Source organism: Pelobates fuscus, chromosome 1 (assembly GCF_036172605.1).
Source record: "Pelobates fuscus isolate aPelFus1 chromosome 1, aPelFus1.pri, whole genome shotgun sequence".
Classification (NCBI taxonomy): Eukaryota; Metazoa; Chordata; class Amphibia; order Anura; family Pelobatidae; genus Pelobates; species Pelobates fuscus.
In genome coordinates this window covers 461,232,122-461,256,732 of record NC_086317.1, presented here as the reverse complement: position 1 = coordinate 461,256,732, position 24,611 = coordinate 461,232,122, and the positions used below count along the sequence as shown (strand labels likewise).

Genomic DNA, 24,611 nt, shown 5'->3' with positions numbered 1-24,611 from the left:
CTTAAATATCCAAGGATTTGGTTAAGTAATTTTGGATACGATTGTCAAATTATACAGATCTGTTAGAAAAAGCTTTTCAAATGATGTGTCTACAAAAATTACTTTAGGTTTTAATGGTGATATCTGTAGATAAATCATTTTAAGAGTTTTTCTAACAGGTTAAAGGGACACTGTAATCAACAGAACAACTACAGCTTATTGAACTTGTTCTGGTGAGTAGAATCATTACCTTCAGGCTTTTTGCTGTAAACTCTGTCTTTTCAGAGATAATGCAGTGCTTACATTAGTGATAACTTCACTGTCCACTCCTCGGATAGCTGTTAGAGATCCTTCCTGGGTCATGGCTGCCTAAAATGCATCCAAACATTCAGTATCTCCTCCCTCTGCATGCAGACACTGAACTTTCCTCATAGAGATTCATTGATTCAATTCATCTCTATGAGGAGATGCTGATTGGCCAGGGCTGTGTTTGAATCATGCTGGCTCTGCCCCTGGTCTGCCTCTTTGTCAGTCTCAGCCAATCCTATGGGGAAGCATTGTGATTGGATCAGGCCACCACTTCTGATGATGTCAGCAGACTGCTTGTTTTTTTTTTTGTTTTGTTTTTTTGAGGCAAACAGCATGCAGAGTTACTGCTTCTGGCTTGAATACAGAAATATTTTTCTATATTTATGAAGGCATGAGGGGCCAAGGGGGGCTAGATGGTGGTTTAACACTCTAGGGTCAGGAATACATGTTTGTGTTCCTGACCCTATAGTGATCCTTTAAAATAATTTCTGATGATGATTCAAATGAATTAAATTGAGGAGTTGGGGGAAAAAAAAGCATAAATCAGTGGCTGGAAATTTTGTTACCTTGGCTATTGTGGTAACGCTTATTTATTCTTTAATTTACTCAGCGTATATATTGCTTGTCTATGTGCAAGTGCTTCAAAGAAAGCAGACTGTAGTGCCCCATAATAATATATGTAAGAAAACCAAAAGTATCTGGATAATTTATAAATCAACATGTAGTAATCAGAATGGACACAAAAATGTCAAAAGAATGCGTTATTGAGAGCAGAGTCTACTAGACTTTTGTTAACATTTGTTTCTGCATGTTTGTCTGAATTAAATTCCTTTTATTCCATTCCCCAACTATTTTATTTGTCCAGGATCTTCCAGTGGAGTCCTACTAATTAAATCTCTTCACTGATCCAGAGGTATGCCCCTCCTCATACCCTCCGCTCTGCCCGCGACCACCTCCTGACCGCTGCTCGCACCCGTACGGCCAACTCACGCTTGCAGGACTTCTCACGGGCGGCTCCTCTCCTATGGAATAACTTGCCTACTGCCATCAGACTCTCCCCTAGTCTTCAATCATTTAAGAAGGGCCTTAAATCCCATCTCTTCAGGAAAGCGTATGGCCTCCCAGAGTAATCTCTCCCTTACATACCTGTCTCTTGCTCTCCTATGGGATAGTGCTTTGCTCTCTCCTCCAGCTCTGCTTCACTCCTACTTGATATTTCCTATCCTAATGTTTCTAATACCCCACTTCCTATAGACTGTAAGCTCATTTGAGCAGGGTCCTCTTCAACCTATTATTCCTGTAAGTTTTCTTGTAATTGTCTTATTTATTGTTACATCCCCCCCCTCTCAAAATATTGTAAAGCGCTACGGAATCTGTTGGCGCTATATAAATGGCAATAATAATAATAATAATAATAATAATAATAAATCCCGGATTATTCAATTTGTTTGGTATGGTTGAAAATGAATTTGATTTGGAAAAACCATCCAAAACAAATGTTTTCACAAGTCTAATCTCTACAATCCATCATTAAGAATGACTTGTATAATAGAGATGCATACTGTAGAATTTAATGTCAGAAACAATATTTATAACATACAGCCAAACAATATATATGTGCAGAATCTGAACTCTGAAACACAATTCTTCCTGATTTTCAGGTTATCTCATAGTACTTTAGGTTATCTGAGTCTGTTCTACGAGACATTTTTTAATATTTGAGCTATTTATTAAGTACACACTATACCACTATCACACTGATTTGTTGTAATGTGTCCAAGGTTATTTACCAAACTGTGAACACTGTAGATAAGGATCTGAGTAATCAATATTACGAGCCTCATAGTATGCGTTTATCAAAAGCTCCAGTTTGGCAAACTATAAAGGGTTCAAATACAAAACCTAATGTTATGCATTACCTGCATATCTCTAGTAGACTTTGAGAAGTCCCTCTTTGGCACAGAAATACAAAAAATCATATTTTCACAAACAATCCCAGAGTTCCCGAGCACGACATGCAAATGAGCACAGACAGGCATCATGTTTTAGACTTCATATTGTAATTCTTCAGACACGATTAGCAACAGACACTGTTTTAAACACAACTGTTTACAGTTAGTTTTAAGATGAGTTTGGGTAAACATATATAGTAAGAGAGAGTTAGAGCCCCAAATATTTTTCATGGCATGCAGATGCGTGTACTCACTAACCAGGAATTTAGAAAAATATTGAATAGATTTGCATAAAATAAAATATATGGATTTTTTTTTTTTTTTTGTATTGAGCTTCTTCAACCTAAATTTTAGAATGTCTTCAATAAATTAAATTGGTTTGGTCTCATTAGTATTCTGTATTTGACTTTGAGGGAGGGACCAAAGGAAGCGCAAGTGAGTAATGGAGCTCCACATTGACCTGTTACATAAGAGGTCCTAACTACCAGGTGAAGCCCCTGAACCCAATACTACCTAACTACCAGGTGACAACTGCCCCCTCCCAAACTCCACGAAAGCCATAATCGGCTGTGTACAAGACATGGAGGAGTCCCTTAGAGATCCTGGTCTGGGACTGCATTAAGAGAGCCATCCGACATCCTAGCCACTCGAAACAGATATCAGTTGAGTCCAGAAACCTCAGAATTAACACACTTCCAAGCACACGGTGGAGCACAGCTGTAGGCATTCCCACTTGTTTCTGTTTGAAGGTAAGCCACCCTTCCAAACCCACTGTGGCAAATAGCAAGCCACCCACCACATGGCACTTTTAATCACAGGGCCCCACATCTCAATACCTCCAACAACCCACTGCAAAGGGGATTGAAAGTAAAGAAAAGCTGAGCTCCTACCTGGACCTATTTGTCCTAATATAAAGATGTTTTAGTTAACTTTTTTTTATTTTTCATATTTGCTCCCGGTCCTGATTCCTATCACCCGCCAGGCCTACTTATCCACCGAGGCCCACAGACTTGGACATTTTGTAGTTTTCCTCCCATTGTACTGTGCTACCATTTGACATTTTGATAACCTACATATGAGTAAACTCCCTAACTAGAAAACTCTATGCTCGCAACATCTTTTTACACTTAATTGGAGTGGAATCTACTGCTACCACATTGTTTGGCTCAATACAACATATATAACTATACTTAACCACTCCAATGACACTTTTAACATTAAGGGCTGTGGGGTTTGCATCAGATACCTATAATATCACTAGATTTACCTAATCTGATGTCACTTTTCTCTCAATAATGGAGAAGTTGGTCCAATTGGGGAAGAACAAGATCAAATCATACCCAAAACACTCTAAAGCTCTATCAAACGCACCAGACTTACGTACAGAAGGTAACTCATCAAAATCACCAAGTCCGGCCACGTCAGTTGCTTTTTTAACACTAGACATCCCAAATAATAATGCAGCACCACTTGCAGACGACATCACTGCCTCGCTCTGGCCTAAACTAGAACAATATTTGATTAAATACAATATGCAATAGGAGATCTTGTCAATAGAGTGGCCACTAACTCCTTCCGACTGGACAGCTTTGAAAACAGTCAAAGTGATCTAGAAAATTCCTCCACAAAACTACAGGCACAACTCCAACAACAATCCAAGTAAATTACACAACATCAACCAAAGGTAGAAGATCTTGAAAATAGGAGCAAAAGAAATAATCTCTGTTTTATAGAGCTGAATCCATCAAACAACAAGCCCTGCTCCTGGTGCTTCAAAATTGGATACCAAAGACCCTCGATCTTCTATATGACTTAGACAAACCACTCCTGATGGAAGGAGTCCCAGAGAATACTTTAGCACACAACTAGACCTAGACTGGTAATCATTCGGCTGCTAAATTTCTGCGACAAAGAAGACATACTAAATACATACAGGAAGTCAAACAAGATTCAATAACAAGACCATAAAATTCTAATCTCACAAGATTACTCAATGCAAGTTACAATCAAAAGATGGACATTTTCCCCAATATGTTGAAAAGAAAATCAAATTCCAACTTCAACTCCCACTGAAGCTCAAATTTAACTATGGTAATCAGTCCTACCTGCTTGACTCTCCTGCTGGTGCTCAGGAATTAATCAAAAACCTTGTTCCACCTGAGATATCCAATGTCTGAACCCTGAAATTTTCCTAACAAAAAGAACCCAAGCATACACCCGATTTAGCCCCATAATCAGGGGCTCCGACTACAGTTTCTAAAGTTTAAATGTTTACTGTTTCTGTTTATACTAATTTCTCTTATGCTTTCCACTGAAGCTTTTTCTCTTACAAGGCTTAAAGTCAGGCTGACCTACCACTTTCAATTTGCTTTCCCCATGAGCTGGGTGAAAGCAAACTTATATTACAAAAACCTCTTTCATAACTCCTCTGGACTACATAACCACACACTCGGGCTTATCGAAAAGGATAACACATTTCCCGATACTGACACATGAAACGCTCATAACAGCAACAGTAAAACTGGTCAGATTACTTCCTATTGCTACCTTTCAAAAATACATATGAAAATTGCACATAATGCATATTATTCCCCACTAAAACAATTATCTCTAAAGTTCAGAGATTAAGGATATTGTCTAAAATGCGTGATGGACAGAGCAGACCTACACTATTGCTTCTGAGAATGTGTGGCAATCAGGGCATTTTGGAAACAGGTAGAAGACTACATATCATAACTATTAGGCGAAACCACTTATATTTGGCAATACTGTGAGTCAGGGCCGGTGCTACCATAACGCAGCACAGGCGGCCATCTTAGGGCGCACCGGCCCGGGCTGAGCAAAGATGTCCAGTTGACCGGCAGGAGGTGGGTGCACAGAGAACCCCTCTCCAGCCCTTCACTCTTTGTTCGGGTGAATCATTTACCTGGCTGCTCTATTGTGGTGCTGGTTGAGTGAGAGAAAAAAAAATGTATACAGCCTGAAAAGGATCGGACCTTTGAGGAGCGGCTGCTGCCAATCACGTTATAAGCTAAAGGACGCTGGGATACATATTATCATATCCCAGTGGCTGAGAGAAGGGAAACTTTAGTTAGGCACACCACAAAACTAACCCACATGATCTTAGGTGCAGCACGTAAAAATATACAGCATAATTGGATAGATCCATCACCTCCCTCATTATCATTTATATACACAAAACTGTCCTTCTTTCTTTTCTCTTATTTCTTCTGTGTGGTAACCTCAAATAAAAGTGCTTTAACAAAAGAAAAGAATCCTTACCTGGCAACCCTATATGGACATGTTAGATAGAACTATCCAAGTGAAAATGAAAACTACTTTTGAATTCACAGACTGGTACTTGACCAGGGTAGCAGGCCAACACCCCCACTGTAGAAAAAGGCCAACCTTCCAATTATCTCAAAATAGTAATCATTAAAAGTAAGCTTTTTTTTCAACCAGCCAAAATACTTGGAGGAGAGGATATTTAGTTCAGTTTAGTTTCGTTTATATTTATTGTTCTATTTCTTGACCAATATTCAATTTTTTGTTTTCTATTTCTTCCTTTATAAATGTTGCACAAAACACAAAGTACATAACTCTCTAACTTGTATTTTATAAAAATGCAAACTGTACTTGTAGTGCACTGAACACAACAAATTAACCCATGGCAATAAAAAAAGACTCAAACTAATATTTTGTATTTTTACATGGTCAAATCATTTTAGCCACGCCCCCTCATTCCAGAAAAAAACAGTTCCTCGTTAGTGTATGTACACATCCAATGAGGGCTGAAATGATTGTCTTCGGATTCAGTTTGTTTCTTGCAAATGTAACTTGCCAGCATTTCAGATATGAATTGTCCTTATGGGTGGGATGAGTCTGACACGTAAATGGTATACTTTTCCTCTGTATTGCACAAGTGTGCAACGGTTCGCACTGGACCTGAGCAGGGACTAAGCTGAGAACATGTGCCTGAGCTTTTCCCGTTGTTTTCTTGTGTTCTGAGATCTAAGTTAAATAAATCTGCACCTATGCAGCCAGTTCAGACAGTGCCAAACTTAGACGTGGTTAGGACACCGTCACAGTGAGCAGGACACTATGTAGTTTACCTAGAAAGTAATATACAAGAACGTTGCTTCATTTCCACAGTCAAACTGCAGACTGTCAGAGAAACAGTAAGTGTATCACTGCATGTCTATCTGCAATGAGTCTGGATGACTTCTTCACAGGAAAGTTGATTTGCTTATATCATGCTTGTAATATACAATGAGGCTTCTTCATTCAATCCACATCCACGCTGCACAGAGTAGAATAAATAGCAGATGGACAGGTGGTAATATCCTCACAATTTATGCAATACGTCACTGGAGAAACTGCTATTCAATTTGTGGAGTAAACATTTACTCTGCTATGCGAATTCAGCCTTGGGTATCTTCCTGTGCAAACATAGGATGCAGCATTCTGCAAGATATTTGTTTTTCTAGGGGACGAGCAGGAGATCTATTTTTTTGGCAAATACTACAGAATTGGGAATACAAAATTTGTAGCATACTATTAAGGCCAAAACTAATGCATTAAAGGTGTGACCCTTTAATAATCCCATCAACCTTGGCCTATGAAAATATGTCTGTTTTGTATTTGGGCAAACAAAAGGTCTGAAAACTAGATTAAGAAAATGATATGGTCCATAGCCCCTTTCTTGCACAATGAGGTACATATAATATGTTTGACCATCTGATGCTCGGTATGCCAAATAAGATGCTCAACATTATGTTGCCTGCTTAAAAATGTGTTTCTAACATTTCTTAAAGGAAACATGGATTGAATGAACAAACAAAATGATTTACATCAAGGTCTCTTGCAATTAGCGCATGTTAGATTATGCAAATTGCCCAAGCATCTAACAGCAGCTGTTAGTGGTTGCAAATCCTATTTATCATGCTGTTTATATCCACTTAGAGTGTGACTGTAGAGAAAACCGCTTCAAAACTGTTTTTTTTTAATAATATGAATATATTTATATCTATGAAGAAATTTTATTTTGTTTCATTTAGTTTTTTTTTTTAGAAATGCAAAGCCCCGCACTTTGTTGCAGTATTAGTTACAGTTAATGAAAATGCTAAATTACTTTGTACCGCTATCACAGACACTTAAAAGGATTTCTCTTTAAGAAATGTGATTAAGATGTCTGAAATTCTTTAATAAAAACTATTTGAAACAAATATATCATTTAGTGTTGAAATGTACACGACTGTATTTAATCTCTATGCTAGAACTGAAAGCCCCCATCTTGTTTTCCTGTCATAAGATCCACTGATGTAAGATTCTGAAAGGTGATGTAAACATGGAAAATGGACGGAGTCACCGATGCTTGTTCCACTGGTTTCCGTGGCGACTGTCCTACTCTAAGTATTTTAGACATATTGTCAACACAAAACCCTTTTATCTATAACCCTTAGTGTTTCCAATGCAATATTGTGCTCTGGCTGTGCCAGGACTGAATTGCATTGTGATACCAATTGCTAAATCTTTAATATGCATTGAAAATAAAGTAAAGCATCACATGAAGAAAAGGTTTACACAAATTATCAGTTGTCTAATTTCCAGAAAAATTACAGTTCCCTCATTAAAATGTGCCTGTCATACAAACAAGTTATATTGTACTTTATATATACATGCATTGTGATCGCAAAAGTGCTACCAAATGTATACATAAAACAGCCACTTAAATTGATTATCTGCACATTATACCTGTTCGTAAGTTTATAAAACATTACTAGCATGGAGTCTGCAGATGTCAATACACAGCAATAAGTCTAACGATACTGACACACACACAAGCTCACTGCACATAACTCATTATAGAGAGCTCACTACACATAGCTCTTCATAAAGCTCACTACACCTAGCTCACTATAGATAGTTCACTACACATAGCTCACTATAGAGAGCTCACTAAACATAGCTCACTACAACGAACATACTACAAATAGCTCACTACAGAAAGCTCACTTCACATAACTCACTATAGAGAGTTCACTACACATAGCTCACTATAGAGAGCTCACTAAACATAGCTCACTACAAAGAACTCACTACAAATAGCTCACTACAGAAAGCTCACTTCATATAGCTCACTTCATATAGCTCACTATAGAGAGTTCACTGCACACAGCTCACTACAGAAAGCTCACTGCACACAGCTCACTACAGAAACCTCACTGCAGAAAGCTCACGGCAGACAGCTCACTGCAGGAACCTCACTGCACACAGTTCACTACAGGAAGCTCACTGCACACAGCTCACTGCAGGAACCTAACTGCACACAGTTCACTACAGACAGCTCACTACAGAAATCTCACTGCACACAGCTCACTACAGAAACCTCACTGCAGAAAACTCACTCCAGACAGCTCACTGCACACAGCTCACTGCAGGAACCTCACTGCACACAGTTCACTACAGGAAGCTCACTGCACACAGCTCACTGCAGGAACCTCACTGCACACAGTTCACTACAGGAAGCTCACTGCACACAGCTCACTACAGACAGCTCACTACAGACAGCTCACTGCACACAGCTCACTGCAGGAACCTCACTGCAGAAAGCTCACTGCAGAAAGCTCACTGCACGCAGCTCACTGCAGGAACCTCACTGCACACAGTTCACTAAAGGAAGCTCACTGCACGCAGCTCACTGCAGGAACCTCAGTGCACACAGTTCACTACAGAAAGCTCACTGCACACAGCTCACTACAAAAACCTCACTGCAGAAAGCTCACTGCAGACAGCTCACTGCACACAGCTCACTGCAGGAACCTCACTGCACACAGTTCACTACAGGAAGCTCACTGCACGCAGCTCACTGCAGGAACCTCAGTGCACACAGTTCACTACAGGAAGCTCACTGCACACAGCTCACTACAGAAACAATTAACTGCACACAGCGCAGTGCAGAAAGCTCACTTCACAAAGTTCACTATACACAGCTCACTGCAGAAAGCTACCTTCACACTGCTCACTGTAGAAAGATCAGTGCACACAGCTCACTATAGAAAGCTCACTACAAACAGCTCACTGCACACAGCTCACTGCAGGAACCTCACTGCACACAGCTCACTACAGAAAGCTCACTACAGAAAGCTCACTGCACACAGCTCACTACAGAAATCTCACCTCACACAGCTCACTACAGAAAGTTCAGTGCACACAGCTCACTAAAGAAAGCTCACTACACACAGCTCACTACACACACGCTCACTAGGCACAGCTCACTACAGAAGCTCACAACACATAATCTCACTACAGAAAGCTACACACAGCACACTCAACATAAACTCATAAAACAAAGCTCACTATTCACAAGCACACAACACACAACTCACTGCAGAGAGTTCACCACACACAAGCCATCTAGACACAGCTCACTGCACACAAGATTGCTGTTACTCCAAGCTATGGAGAGCTGGAAGTTGTCTCCTGCATGTTCTGCAGACTTTTACTGTAATACACTATCCATCATAGTGCCAGCAAATAAAAGATTTAACTGCACAGATGGCTGGCTTCTGGGACAGCGGGGGCACTTTCCCTGGTGACCACCCCTCCGATCCACTGCTAGTAGCTGTGTGTTGTTGTGTGTGGGTAGCTGAGTGTCTACAATATATATATATTTTTGCCACTGTCTAGCCTTGTTGCAACCCCCGGATATTCGAGCTGTAGTCGACCATCTAGGTTCATCTAATGGATAGTCCAGCTGAGCCAATAACTATACCATATAATGTATACATTTGATATAAAAATTCTTGTAAATGTATACATTTAAATATATAACATAAATCTGAGAGTTTACAATCTAGTTCTTTCCTCCTCTATTTCAAGATGAAAAGTATTTTTCAACCTGTTATGGACCAATAACGTGCTAGGCGTTTGACAATACATGACTGCTGACCCATTCTCCTTATACCTTCCCGTTGCCCTCCCAATAAAACACCACACACTTTTCTTGTGGATAAGGGCAACGGCCACAGCTTTATTAAATCAAATTCAAAACCAATAACCATAACCTGTCAGCTGTTGGGCGGTTAACCCAACAGACAGTTCTCCACCTCTTTTATCCAAGAGCCTCAACAGCCGGCACTTGCCATCAGCCCTTGTGCGGTCTGTCGTCTCCCCAACTCGACTCTGTGTCTTTCTCCTTTACTCCCAGTTGCACTGTCCAGGGATCCCGCCAAGCTGTGACAAAACAAGAAACAACAGCCAGACACCAAAACAACAAACCAACACATACATAACAAAGGGGAGGGTGGGTGGGAATTTTTTACCAGTTTCCTTCAGAGTCTCTGCTGACTGGTATGTCTCCTCCCCACTCCTTTCCCCAAACCCCATAACTTTGCAACATTGTATACACTTTAGCCCAGCCCCCCTTGCATACATGGGCAGCAGTCATGATCCCCCTTCCCAAGGTGTACAGGGGGAAACTTGACTGCTGACCCATTCTCCTTATACCTTCCCGTTGCCCTCCCAATAAAACACCACACACTTTTCTTGTGGATAAGGGTAACGGCCACAGCTTTATTAAATCAAATTCAAAACCAATAACCTGTCAGCTGTTGGGCGGTTAACCCAACAGACTTTTCTCCACCTCTTTTATCCAAGAGCCTCAACAGCCGGCACTTGCCATCAGTCCTTGTGCGGTCTGTCGTCTCCCCAACTCGACTCTGTGTCTTTCTCCTTTACTCCCAGTTGCACTGTCCAGGGATCCCGCCACCGCGATGCCCCTCCCTGCGCGCTACGCCGCGCCGGTATCGCGCCCTCCCGCAGACAGTGCGGCCTCCCGATTGTAAACCCACATTGAAGATGTCCAACCCAATGGGAGATAAATGAACCCCATCCTTTCTCATAACATTTGCATTATTCCCTTCTAGCTCCACATGCCTAATAACCAACCCTCCCAGCTGTCGCACAAATCTCGCAATAGTCATATTGACTTTGCGACGGCAGCGTTCCAAGGGCCTACCTTTTCCCGAAACCCCCCAAGCTGGACGTGGAATTATATCAGACCATATTAGGGTCAGGTCCTGAAAGAGGGCATAAAACCTAGCCAAATCCTGCTTCATCTCATGTATCAAATCAATTGACCTCCTACGGCCAATATCATTCCCACCCGCGTGGAGCACTAACGTGACCGGACCTGACACGTACTGACTGAGCTGTACGCACTCAGCATACATCTGATACCACGACAAACCCCTAATACCCCTCCAACGAATTCGCACTAACTCACATGGCAACCCCAGATTACGCGCATATGGTCTGGCTTCGGACCGTCTAGCCGCCCAATAAACATAGGAATGGCCCAGGATCCATACGTATCTGGTGACCATGCCTGCGAAAACAAACAGATAACAACACAAACAAGAAGAAGAACGGGGAGTCGGTTATAACATATGAGGCCGAACATACAACTGAAAACGACCTGACTGCCACCTACCTAAACGCTTAAGCGCATCCTCCTGAAAGCCCATCATACTGGCTTGGGTAGCTTTCCCTATGCGAAAGGAGTGGGTAGTGTAAGAGGACGGATCCAACCCCACTCCGCTCACACAGGACCGCAGCACCCGCGAAAATTGAAAACGACTCAGAGAGGTCCCCTCCTGATGAAGAAGAAGAAGGGACCCATCTACATCTCCCCGTGCTATAAGGAACTCTCGGACCGCCCCGACGGGACAAAACGAACCGCCCGTCCTGCCTATGCGAACTCGCGCCCCCACTCCTTTGGAGTCAGTCTTGGACCGACGAATGGACAGCACCAACCCTTGGTCAGAGATCCAGACGTCCGACAGAAGCAGCGCCACCGGCGCCTTGGCCCGAGGGGCCACCAGTTCCCCGACCCGAAGGGCCCCAAAAAAGCATAACAGAAACACCACCCGAAACAGTAGAACCTCGTACCCCGAAGAACAGACCTGCGGCAGAAATTCTAACAACCTATAAAGCACCTCGAAGGAGATAGGTCGTCGAGCGTCAGGACGACGGCTCTTCTTCCAACCCTTCAAGGCCCACGCAACGCAGAAGGCCTTCGTCACATCCTGCCAACCAAACCATTGAAATAAAAATGAAAGAGCGGCCAAGTGCCGCCCTGCGACAGCCGCCGACTTACCTGCTGCACATAAGTTCTCCAGAAGAGCCAGCGTGTTACGCAATCTCCCCGCCTCCGAGGAAAGATCTTCACTGGACCCCGCACTACACCAACGTTGCCACACCAACACATACGCAGACCACGTAGACTCCGATAACGAATCCCTCACCATAAGCCTCAGATGTCTGAAACCCGATCCCATATGTCCCTCGGGCAAGGCGTCCCTGTGTGTGACGCCTCCGGAGCCGCCTCTCGAAATCGGTCCCACTGAAACCGAGACAGAGAGTCGGCAATCACATTCAAGGTGCCAGGAACGTGACGCGCCACAATCCATACATTACACTGCAGACACAGCAAGACTAATCGCCTAAGCAGCGCCAGCACCGGGGGAGAGGCAGACGAGGAGCGATTGATCACATGCACCACGCTTAAGTTGTCCGTGTGAACAATCACCTTACGATTGGCAAATTCACCACCCCACAGTTCAACTGCCACCACAATGGGAAAAACTCCAGGAAAGTTAAATTACCCATGAGCTCCCTACCACGCCAGTCCTGAGGCCAAGGCTCCGCACACCAACATCCCTGGAAGTATGCCCCTAAGCCCAAAGACCCCGAGGCATCCGTAAACAATTCCAGGTCCATATTGGAAATAGCAGACCGTAACCAGCAGGACTGCCCATTATACGTCCCCAAGAACGAACTCCAAGTCTGGAGATATCGTCCCCGAGCCGTCCAGTGATGCGTATAAAGTGAAATGGTAGGGCCACCCCGACCGTCGCTAACGACAACCTACGAGAAAATGCGCTACCCATGGCAAGAACCCGACACGCAAAATTAAGGTGTCCCAACAAAACCTGCATTTGGCGCAGCTGCACCCCGAAATCCATCCCCGGACTCACCGCCATTTTCTGGCGAAACTGCTGGTCATAACGAAACCAGCACTGACCCCCATAAATTTTATAGGCCCCCCAAATCAAATCCAGGTATCCTTGATGTCCACGGGAATGTGCATCCCCAGGGGTGACAACTCACACCCCGGCAGGCACGGGCGCGCTACGCCCGCCACGCCTGCTTGACCGACCACCACGGGTGAGGGTACTGAGGGAAAAGGGGGGGGGGCGCACCAGGCAGCCTATCCAGGACAGCCCTCAACAAACTAACCACTTCCCCCTGTCCCTGCCACCCTTGCCCGCTACCTTGAGCACCCTGTCCTACCCCTGACCCCCCTGCCAGCGCATCCCAAGTGCTAGCGCAATACTCACTGGGCGTTGGGGCAGGACCTGGCCCTGGGACTCCATGGAACTCCTCAGCATCCGATGCCGACTCTGTGCTCTCTTCTTCCGAAATTTCCGGGGACCCGCGGTAGCCTGCTGGGTCCTTCCGCGGTCCGGCTCTCCTTCTTCCGGTTCCCACTTCCAGCGCACTCTGCAGTCGCACAGCCTGTGACGTCCGCGCTCTTCCCCGCGGCAACGTCACATGCCCGCTGTGCGTGATGACATCCGTAGGTGGCGCACGCACGCTACGTGCCGTGCGTGCCGACGTCACTACCTGTGGAGCCGGAAGAGAAGCGCGCGGACTGCGCGATCTTCCGGTGATGCCGGCGCCATCTTCCTCACCGCCATCTTGGGCCCTCTCCACTCCGACCGGCCGGGATCTTCTCCGCCTACCTCCTTCCAGCGCTGGGGACTTTACCACCACAGCTCCGGCACCTCCGCTCTCCCGATTCCGACGACTTCTCCGCTCACCGTGTCGCACCGGGCTCGGCGATGAGCGCGACGGAGGCCGCGACCGCCGGGCCCTCCGCCCGCCAGCTCCATCCACCGACACCGTCTCCTCGGGGCCAGTCCCAGGGACCGCCGTAACACCGGACACCAACGCCTCCAGAGCTCCCCGACCATGGGAGACCTGGTATTCCTGCAGCAGCCTCAGCAGGTCAGGTTCTGACATGTGTGCCATGCGTGCGGCTATGTGGAGGGGGGGCACAGGGTGACAGGCTGCAATTCAGGGAACTAACTAACTTTATTTTTCTAACAGGGCCTAATCCAGCCAGCACAGAATTTGTTACCAGTTTCCTTCAGAGTCTCTGCTGACTGGTAAGTCTCCTCCCCACTCCTTTCCCCAAACCCCATAACTTTGCAACATTGTACACTTTAGCCCAGCCCCCCTTGCATACATGGGCAGCAGTCATGATCCCCCTTCCCAAGGTGTACAGGGGGAAACTCATAAACTGATATAACCATTATTTCTAAGAGGTTAACCTTGAAATTATATAGTGAGTTATGTAATTTTTGTTTTGAAGAGTTGTTAAAGCTATGAAGATTACTGGCTCTGAACACTTAAGGTAAGGAGATCGCCCTTTTATTAACCCCTTAAGGACCAAACTTCTGGAATAAAAGGGAATCATGACATGTCACACATGTCATGTGTCCTTAAGGGGTTAAAAATATCAGTCACCCTAGGGTCATAATCACAAAGTGTTGCCTCAAACCCTGGACTTCGGTCTGACCCAAAACTTCCTGTTCTGCGTACTTGTTTTATTATAGAATAATTGATTGTTTGTGACAGTTAACATAATAAAATAGTTTGTATAACATATCGTAGATTCTTAATCCATTATGGTTTTCTGTCAATTAGTCTAAATTCAAATTTAAAACGTACAAAAAATACCCAGTATTAAAATCAATGAAGTGAGAGGCAATTTAGTATCTACTGTGGAGTGGAAGCAAATCTCATTCACGTCATTGCACATCATCCCAATTATCTCCAGATTTACTCGAGGCTAAGAATGTAGGATCTAATTAGGGAGGGTTGTTGCTCTTTTTAGTTTGGTTGTAAGGAATTTATAATGCAAGATGGTGTGTTGCCTTTTGTGCTAGTACTAAGTAAATGGCAAAGCAGCCTCGCGTTGCCTTGATGATATTTGTTGATCTTAACGGAGTACATATCAGCTCTTACAAATACCCCTATTCTTGTTTTGTTGTTTCACCTAAACCACAAGCTATAAGCAGACAATGCTCATCACGGCAGAGATAAAATCGGGGCGTTTGTGTTTTGATGATCTTAGCTAATCCAATTATTCCCCATAGGGAAGAATTTTGGGGATGGTGTACATGCGCAGCAATTGCAGCCGTCGGCCAATCAGCATTCCCTCATGGAAATGCATTAATACAATGTGTCTCTATGGGAGTTTGCACCATCTTCATGCACCAGAATCACTACATTAAGCTGTAGAGATAACGGTGCTCAGAGTGTTCCTTTACTAGTTATTCAATTTCCCTCATCTAAATTTGTGCTTCTACTTAGCCAAACTAAAGCTTTCATATATCTTTTGCACCATGTAAAATGGTAATAATAATGCTAAAAATACAACACTTACCAAATTATGGTAATAATAACAGCACATCTATCAACACTATAGGTAGTTGGATATTTTAGTCCAGACAATGCCACACCATGCTGTCAGGAATCTATTGAATTCTATCCAGAATTCTATTGATCACAACCTAGAACTAAGGGTCTTACCGGACATTAGAATGGCCGGACTTAACGTATCCGAGAATAGTCAGAAAACTAGCCGAGGTCAGGGACACAGAACGAGACACAGCGATAAGGAAAAGACACAAGTCAAGGGTACCTGAAATCAGGGAAGTCAAAACTAAGTCAAAGTAAAAAAACAGAAAAACACGATCAGGAACACACTCTCAGATAACCATCTTAGGGAAACCACGACAGGGCAATGAACTAAGGAATAAGTGAGTTTAAATAACCCTCTTGCAGATCCCATTGGCTGTACCTAGCCCTTGACGCCAAAATGACGCCACCCGTACGTCGATGTCGTCTTTACCGTGGGCGGACATGGGGCTATATAATTGTGTTGGTACACAGCGGCCGGCGTGCACCGACATGCCGCACAAGCCAGACATCATGGCAGAAGACCGTCGAGCAGCACTCCCTTCGATTTTCGGAAGGTAATTATCTCAGTTTTTGCCACATGGATATGAAGGATACGTGACACATGCCAAACAACACACACTATCTTGGCAAACCAGAGACACACACCACATATTTACACACCTGTCAGGTAATTTTTTATAGAAGTAAATTGGTCATCAAGGAATCATGAACTCAATATTTAATTACCATTTTACTATGGCTGAAATTAAAATTAATAAAAAAAATATTGTTTATGGTTTTGATTTTCTATGAGTTGGTTTTTTTTTCGATCTTCCTTTGTGTGGATTTGTGGAAGAGAATGTCCAAAACTCAAAGAATACAATACTTAAATAAATATTAATGCATCAATTCTGAGATGCTGACTATTTTTCTTAGTTTATGTTCCTTTGAGAGATGTTACACTTGAGTATATGTTAGAATATAATTAGATTACTATGGATTACTATGGTAGTAGATTACTATGGTAGTTTGATAATAGTAACTTCATTAATATGTGGCTTAGAATTTGTAGTCATGAGCTGAGCCAATGCCACATGCCAAAGAGACGGTGTAAAAAAAAATGATCTAAAATTCATTTTAATCAAACAACGTAAAGAAAGTCCCTGAAGAGGCAGTCTAATCACAATAACCACTAATTCATGAGATGGAATGCTAACTAACATTCCTTAATTTTGTCCAAATACATTTTTGAGGAACAAGAATAAAAATGGACAATATTAGGATGAAACATAAATAAAAAATATAACATATCCTGATCTGGATTTAAAATTTGTCCCAGTTTGGATTGGTTTCTTCTCTGTAGATATTATACGTAGCTTTTAATCATGGAATTTAAATATATATATATATATATATATATATATATATATAGGAAACATGGGGGGATGGTTGCACTCACCTGAACATGCTTAAATGGGGTGCTGCTGGGGGCCATATTATACAATAAATACACAAGATCCAGCGCACTCTCCTATCTACTAAACAGCAACTTCAATGTTGACAGATTTTATTAGTTTGTAAAAGTTTTTTTTAAAAACACCTAATCTAGGCAAAAAAATGGGGATTTAGTTACATTATATGATCATACATTGCATAAGCCTGCCACAACGTCAATGTACCCCATCTTTGGCAGGTCCTACTCTCACAGTCTAATGTCTGCTCTTATGAGATTAACCACTTACTTGGGAAAAAATTCCATCTGAGGCTCTCTGCAGTACAAGGCTAAATAGGGACCTGAGATGAGGCACCTGTAACAGGGAGGGGTGCAGAACCAAGGAGTTGGCTAGACTCCCAAATATATATAGGAAACATGGGGGGATGGTTGCACTCACCTAAACATGCTTAAATGGGGTGCTGCTGGGGGCCATATTATACAATAAATACACAAGATCCAGCGCACTCTCCTATCTACTAAACAGCAACTTCAATGTTGACAGATTTTATTAGTTTGTAAAAGTTTTTTTTAAAAACACCTAATCTAGGCAAAAAAATGGGGATTTAGTTACATTATATGATCATACATTGCATAAGCCTGCCACAACGTCAATGTACCCCATCTTTGGCAGGTCCTACTCTCACAGTCTAATGTCTGCTCTTATGAGATTAACCACTTACTTGGGAAAAAATTCCATCTGAGGCTCTCTGCAGTACAAGGCTAAATAGGGACCTGAGATGAGGCACCTGTAACAGGGAGGGGTGCAGAACCAAGGAGTTGGCTAGACTCCCAAATATATATAGGAAACATGGGGGGATGGTTGCACTCACCTAAACATGCTTAAATGGGGTGCTGCTGGGGGCCATATTATACAATAAATACACAAGATCCAGCGCACTCTCCTATCTACTAAACAGCAACTTCAATGTTGACAGATTTTATTAGTTTGTAAAAGTTTTTTTTTTAAAACACCTAATCTAGGCAAAAAAATGGGGATTTGGTTACATTATATGATCATACATTGCATAAGCCTGCCACAACGTCAATGTACCCCATCTTTGGCAGGTCCTACTCTCACAGTCTAATGTCTGCTCTTATGAGATTAACCACTTACTTGGGAAAAAATTCCATCTGAAGCTCTCTGCAGTACAAGGCTAAATAGGGACCTGAGATGAGGCACCTGTAACAGGGAGGGGTGCAGAACCAAGGAGTTGGCTAGACTCCCAAATATATATAGGAAACATGGGGGGATGGTTGCACTCACCTAAACATGCTTAAATGGGGTGCTGCTGGGGGCCATATTATACAATAAATACACAAGATCCAGCGCACTCTCCTATCTACTAAACAGCAACTTCAATGTTGACAGATTTTATCTGTCAACATTGAAGTTGCTGTTTAGTAGATAGGAGAGTGCGCTGGATCTTGTGTATTTATTGTATAATATGGCCCCCAGCAGCACCCCATTTAAGCATGTTTAGGTGAGTGCAACCATCCCCCCATGTTTCCTATATATATTTGGGAGTCTAGCCAACTCCTTGGTTCTGCACCCCTCCCTGTTACAGGTGCCTCATCTCAGGTCCCTATTTAGCCTTGTACTGCAGAGAGCCTCAGATGGAATTTTTTCCCAAGTAAGTGGTTAATCTCATAAGAGCAGACATTAGACTGTGAGAGTAGGACCTGCCAAAGATGGGGTACATTGACGTTGTGGCAGGCTTATGCAATGTATGATCATATAATGTAACTAAATCCCCATTTTTTTGCCTAGATTAGGTGTTTTTAAAAAAAACTTTTACAAACTAATAAAATCTGTCAACATTGAAGTTGCTGTTTAGTAGATAGGAGAGTGCGCTGGATCTTGTGTATTTATTGTATAATATGGCCCCCAGCAGCACCCCATTTAAGCATGTTTAGGTGAGTGCAACCATCCCCCCATGTTTCCTATATATATTTGGGAGTCTAGCCAACTCCTTGGTTCTGCACCCCTCCCTGTTACAGGTGCCTCATCTCAGGTCCCTATTTAGCCTTGTACTGCAGAGAGCCTCAGATGGAATTTTTTCCCAAGTAAGTGGTTAATCTCATAATAGCAGACATTAGACTGTGAGAGTAGGACCTGCCAAAGATGGGGTACATTGACGTTGTGGCAGGCTTATGCAATGTATGATCATATAATGTAACCAAATCCCCATTTTTTTGCCTAGATTAGGTGTTTTAAAAAAAAAACTTTTACAAACTAATAAAATCTGTCAACATTGAAGTTGCTGTTTAGTAGATAGGAGAGTGCGCTGGATCTTGTGTATTTATTGTATAATATGGCCCCCAGCAGCACCCCATTTAAGCATGTTTAGGTGAGTGCAACCATCCCCCCATGTTTCCTATATATATTTGGGAGTCTAGCCAACTCCTTGGTTCTGCACCCCTCCCTGTTACAGGTGCCTCATCTCAGGTCCCTATTTAGCCTTGTACTGCAGAGAGCCTCAGATGGAATTTTTTCCCAAGTAAGTGGTTAATCTCATAAGAGCAGACATTAGACTGTGAGAGTAGGACCTGCCAAAGATGGGGTACATTGACGTTGTGGCAGGCTTATGCAATGTATGATCATATAATGTAACTAAATCCCCATTTTTTTGCCTAGATTAGGTGTTTTTAAAAAAAACTTTTACAAACTAATAAAATCTGTCAACATTGAAGTTGCTGTTTAGTAGATAGGAGAGTGCGCTGGATCTTGTGTATTTATTGTATAATATGGCCCCCAGCAGCACCCCATTTAAGCATGTTTAGGTGAGTGCAACCATCCCCCCATGTTTCCTATATATATTTGGGAGTCTAGCCAACTCCTTGGTTCTGCACCCCTCCCTGTTACAGGTGCCTCATCTCAGGTCCCTATTTAGCCTTGTACTGCAGAGAGCCTCAGATGGAATTTTTTCCCAAGTAAGTGGTTAATCTCATAAGAGCAGACATTAGACTGTGAGAGTAGGACCTGCCAAAGATGGGGTACATTGACGTTGTGGCAGGCTTATGCAATGTATGATCATATAATGTAACTAAATCCCCATTTTTTTGCCTAGATTAGGTGTTTTTAAAAAAAACTTTTACAAACTAATAAAATCTGTCAACATTGAAGTTGCTGTTTAGTAGATAGGAGAGTGCGCTGGATCTTGTGTATTTATTATATATATATATATATATATATATATATATATATATATATATATATATACATTCCTAATCAGAGTGCCTGTATGTTCAAACTGTTTAGCTTGTATTGCATTGTGTATCTTTTTTCACACATTTGTTGCTTGCGTTGTATTTTTTATTTTTATATATGCTCATTTAGTCACAATTTCTGTTACTAAGGAGTTTGTATATTGTTACATTTACCTATTTGCATGACCCTTAGGAAGTTTTTCAGACACAGTTTACTTTCAGAGTCAGTGTTTTGGTAGGCTCTTCATATATCACTTTTATCCAGTTCTCAGTTTGCAAAACTATTTATCCCAGGATTCTCCTTAAGATGGGTAAAAGCAATCAAAAACAGCAGGGTTCGCTACCTTCTGACCAACCCTGATCTACATTACTTTGATTTGAAAAAAAAAAAATCACTGCTGAGTACTAAGCAACACACTGAAACAAAATCACAGTTTTATAATTTTAATATTAATATAAAATATATAAATATCTGCCCTACATTATTTTGAAACCTACATTAGTCACTTGCTCAGGTTTACATCAAACGTATTCAGTCCTGGATAGAATCTTCAGTACAGAAAGAATAAATCTGATTTCCGACATCCATTAGTGTCAATAAATGTCATTGTTCTATTAAGCTGGAGATAATTAACTCTGTAGGTTTTAATTTTTTGAATGTATTAAATAACTCAGCAATGCTTCCTAGCAGGTCAATTAGAGGTTTAGGATGCATGAGTAGGATCAGAAAAATGCGTACATAAAATGTGTAAACCTTTGCATTGACATATAGATTACAAAGCTTCCGCAGAGATGACATCATGCCTTAAATCCATCTGGATGACAAAATAAGAACTTTATTGCGGTTTGTTTTGTTCATGTTGATTTCGTTCACAGTATGGGAGAGGAATGGGAACATTTACATTTATATTGATTGGGGCGCTACACAGAGAAACATTTGGTAGAAAGTAAGTTATGCGGTGGAGACGGTGTGAACAAGGGGAGTGGGATTTAGGCCAAGTGACAGAGACATAGGGTAGTAGTCAAGTGATATAGGGATGTAGTGGGTATGTGAGATGGAGAGGAGACATGACAAAGGGAAGGAGGAATGGGGTTACTGACATGGGTAAGCAGGATTGATTGAAAATTATATTCAGAATTTGCAAGCTTATTACTGTGTGAGTTGGGAATGGAGTGAGCAAGTGTTATTTGGAAAGAGAGAATAAGCTACTTAGGTTCGTACAGATAAAGAGCAAATGGTATGGGGAGAGAGTGGACAATTAAAAATAGATGGGAGGAAGCAGGCACTGAGGGGTATGTGACTTGGAAAGAGAGTGGGCAATGAGCGGTTGTGACTTGAGGAGAGTGGGCAAAGAGGGAGTGAGACTTGGGGAGAGAGTGGACAATGAGGGGTTTGTGACTTGGGGAGAGATTGGGCAAGGAGGGGTTGGTGACTTGGGAAGAGAGTGGGCAACGAGGGGTTGTGACTTGGGGAGAGAGTGGGCAATGAGGGAGTGTGACTTGGGGAGAGAGTGGACAATGAGGGGTTTGTGACTTGGGGAGAGATTGGGCAAGGAGGGGTTGCTGACTTGGGAAGAGAGTGGGCAACGAGGGGTTGTGACTTGGGAAGAGAGTGGGCAATGAGCAGTTGTGACTTGGGAAGAGAGTGGGCAATGAGGGGTTTGTGACTTGGGAAGAGAGTGGGTATGGTGGCCACCCCGATGGGAATAGGGGTTTCGCTGCCAGATATGTTCTTTTCCCCCTAGTGGGAGGGATAATGTGATGCAGAGCAGGAACAGCTCTTACAAAAGATAGTGATTTAGCACTCCAAGCAGAAGAGAGACATCTGTTGTAGCTTTCTCCCATAAACATGAGATGAGGTTCTATGCTGTGAGATAACTGGTTTTAATGGGGCCACACACAGCCTTTTATGTCAATCCCCATGCAAAGGACACTCCCATCCGGACCTGAGAGTAAACTACAGTAAGAACCAACACACAGTTACATTGGCTCTCAGGTCCAGGACACTCCCATACAAAATAAGACAATCCCTCCCCTGTGCCTGGGAGACAATTGAGTCATGAACTGTACTAATTCAATAATCTCCAGACCCAGAGAACATACATTTTTAGCAGTACCCCGAAAGTACCCTCAAAACCCATGGAAACCCCACAAAAGTTATATCCTCTGATAGCCCCGATCTGGGGGACCCAACACATTCAAAAATCACCCAGATCGGTTCAGGGGTTCGAGATTTACATGGAGGTCGGTCTCTTTCGGGAATACACAAAACTCAGTTTACTCAGTCTATGTTTCTTGTTCGGGAGCTTGTTCCCACCGGAAGCCGCTCTTCCCATACGAATCCAACCGAACATAGGTAGATATGGAAGTCTCAGCGGTGTTCATGCCTTCGAGTGTCCGATTATAGTTCCATGCACTCGACGACCAAACACTGCTGTATGTGTTCATGGCTAAATATGGCCGCTGCCACATGTTCGTATACCAAGCGATGATCACTCAGCCGCCTGCTTAGAACGCTTGTGGTTTTAGAAGTGTTAAAGAGGTGATAGAGGTTAATGAGCGGCACATTCCACATAGGGGTAGTCTGGTCGTTCGGTAGTTCGTTCGGTAGGAAAATGAATTAACAATAAAATGAAGGAGAAGGCAATGTCCTGAACCCATAGGGGAATGAAATAAAGGGGGTTACAATCCAGGGACAGGGTGATCAGTCACAGTGGGCAATGAGGGGCTGTGACTTAGGAAGAGAGTAGACAATGAGGGGTTTGTGACTTGGGAAGAGAGTGGGCAATGAGGGGTTGGTGACTTGGGAAGAGAGTGGACAATGAGGGGTTTGTGACTTGGGAAGAGAGTGGACAATGAGGGGTTTGTGACTTGGGAAGAGAGTGGACAATGAGGGGTTTGTGACTTGGGAAGAGAGTGGACAATGAAGGGCTGTGACTTGGGAAGAAAGTGGGCAATGAGGGGTTTGTGACTTGGGAAGAGAATGGGCAATGAGGGGTTTGTGACTTGGGAAGAGAGTGGACAATGAGGAGTGTGTGACTTGGGAAGAGAGTGGATAATGAGGGGTTTGTGACTTGGGAAGAGAGTGGACAATGAGGAGTGTGTGACTTGGGAAGAGAGTGGACAATGAGGGGTTTGTGACTTGGGAAGAGAGTGGACAATGAGGGGTTTGTGACTTGGGAAGAGAGTGGACAATGAGGGGTTTGTGACTTGGGAAGAGAGTGGGCAATGAGGGGTTGTGACTTGGGAAGAGAGTGGACAATGAAGGGCTGTGACTTGGGAAGAAAGTGGGCAATGAGGGGTTTGTGACTTGGGAAGAGAATGGGCAATGAGGGGTTTGTGACTTGGGAAGAGAGTGGACAATGAGGAGTGTGTGACTTGGGAAGAGAGTGGATAATGAGGGGTTTGTGACTTGGGAAGAGAGTGGACAATGAGGAGTGTGTGACTTGGGAAGAGAGTGGACAATGAGGGGTTTGTGACTTGGGAAGAAAGTGGGCAATAAGGGGTTTGACTTGGGAAGAGAGTGGGTAATGAGGGGTTTGTGACTTGAGAAAAGAATGTGCAATGTGGACCATGAAGATTGAATTTGCAGGTGAAAAGAGAGGAAGCGAAAAACATTATAAAAAGTTACTAGAGCTAGTAACAACTGTGCAGAAGTGGTAGAATGACATGGAGAGGGAGTCTACAAGTTACATGGTAAGAAGAAGGAGAGTTTTGGCCAAGATACATTTATTATTAGTGGCAAGCTATAAGGAGCCAAAATAAAAAGGGAGAATGAGATGTAATAAGGGAAGGGTGTGGAAGTAATAATGGGATTGTCTTGTTCTTCTAAATGGCTTTCCTTTTATTTTTTTATTTTTTTTAATAGTGTTAAGTTGCAAAAGACTGCTTTAAAATACCGTACATCTATCCCACCATAACTCGGATTTATGTTTCTTTATTTCATGTCAATACAATATATGTGCTAAAGATATAAACTGAATATATTTTTTAAGATTTGTGAAGAATAATACTTCATAAGTATAACTTTCTATAAAGACATAATATAATCTAATCTATTGTAAATTCCTTCCTCCGAGTCTTTAAATACAAAATATGTCTATAGTTATTGATCATTCACATGTACTAGTTATATA

General features: G+C 42.7%; 1 protein-coding gene across 1 annotated transcript in view; it reads right to left on the bottom strand.

The window, feature by feature from the left end:
* The window catches only part of NOX4 (NADPH oxidase 4), a 236,127-nt gene that overhangs the window by 105,815 nt on the left and 105,701 nt on the right, over window positions 1–24,611 (bottom strand). The gene's annotated exons all lie outside the window — the stretch shown is intronic.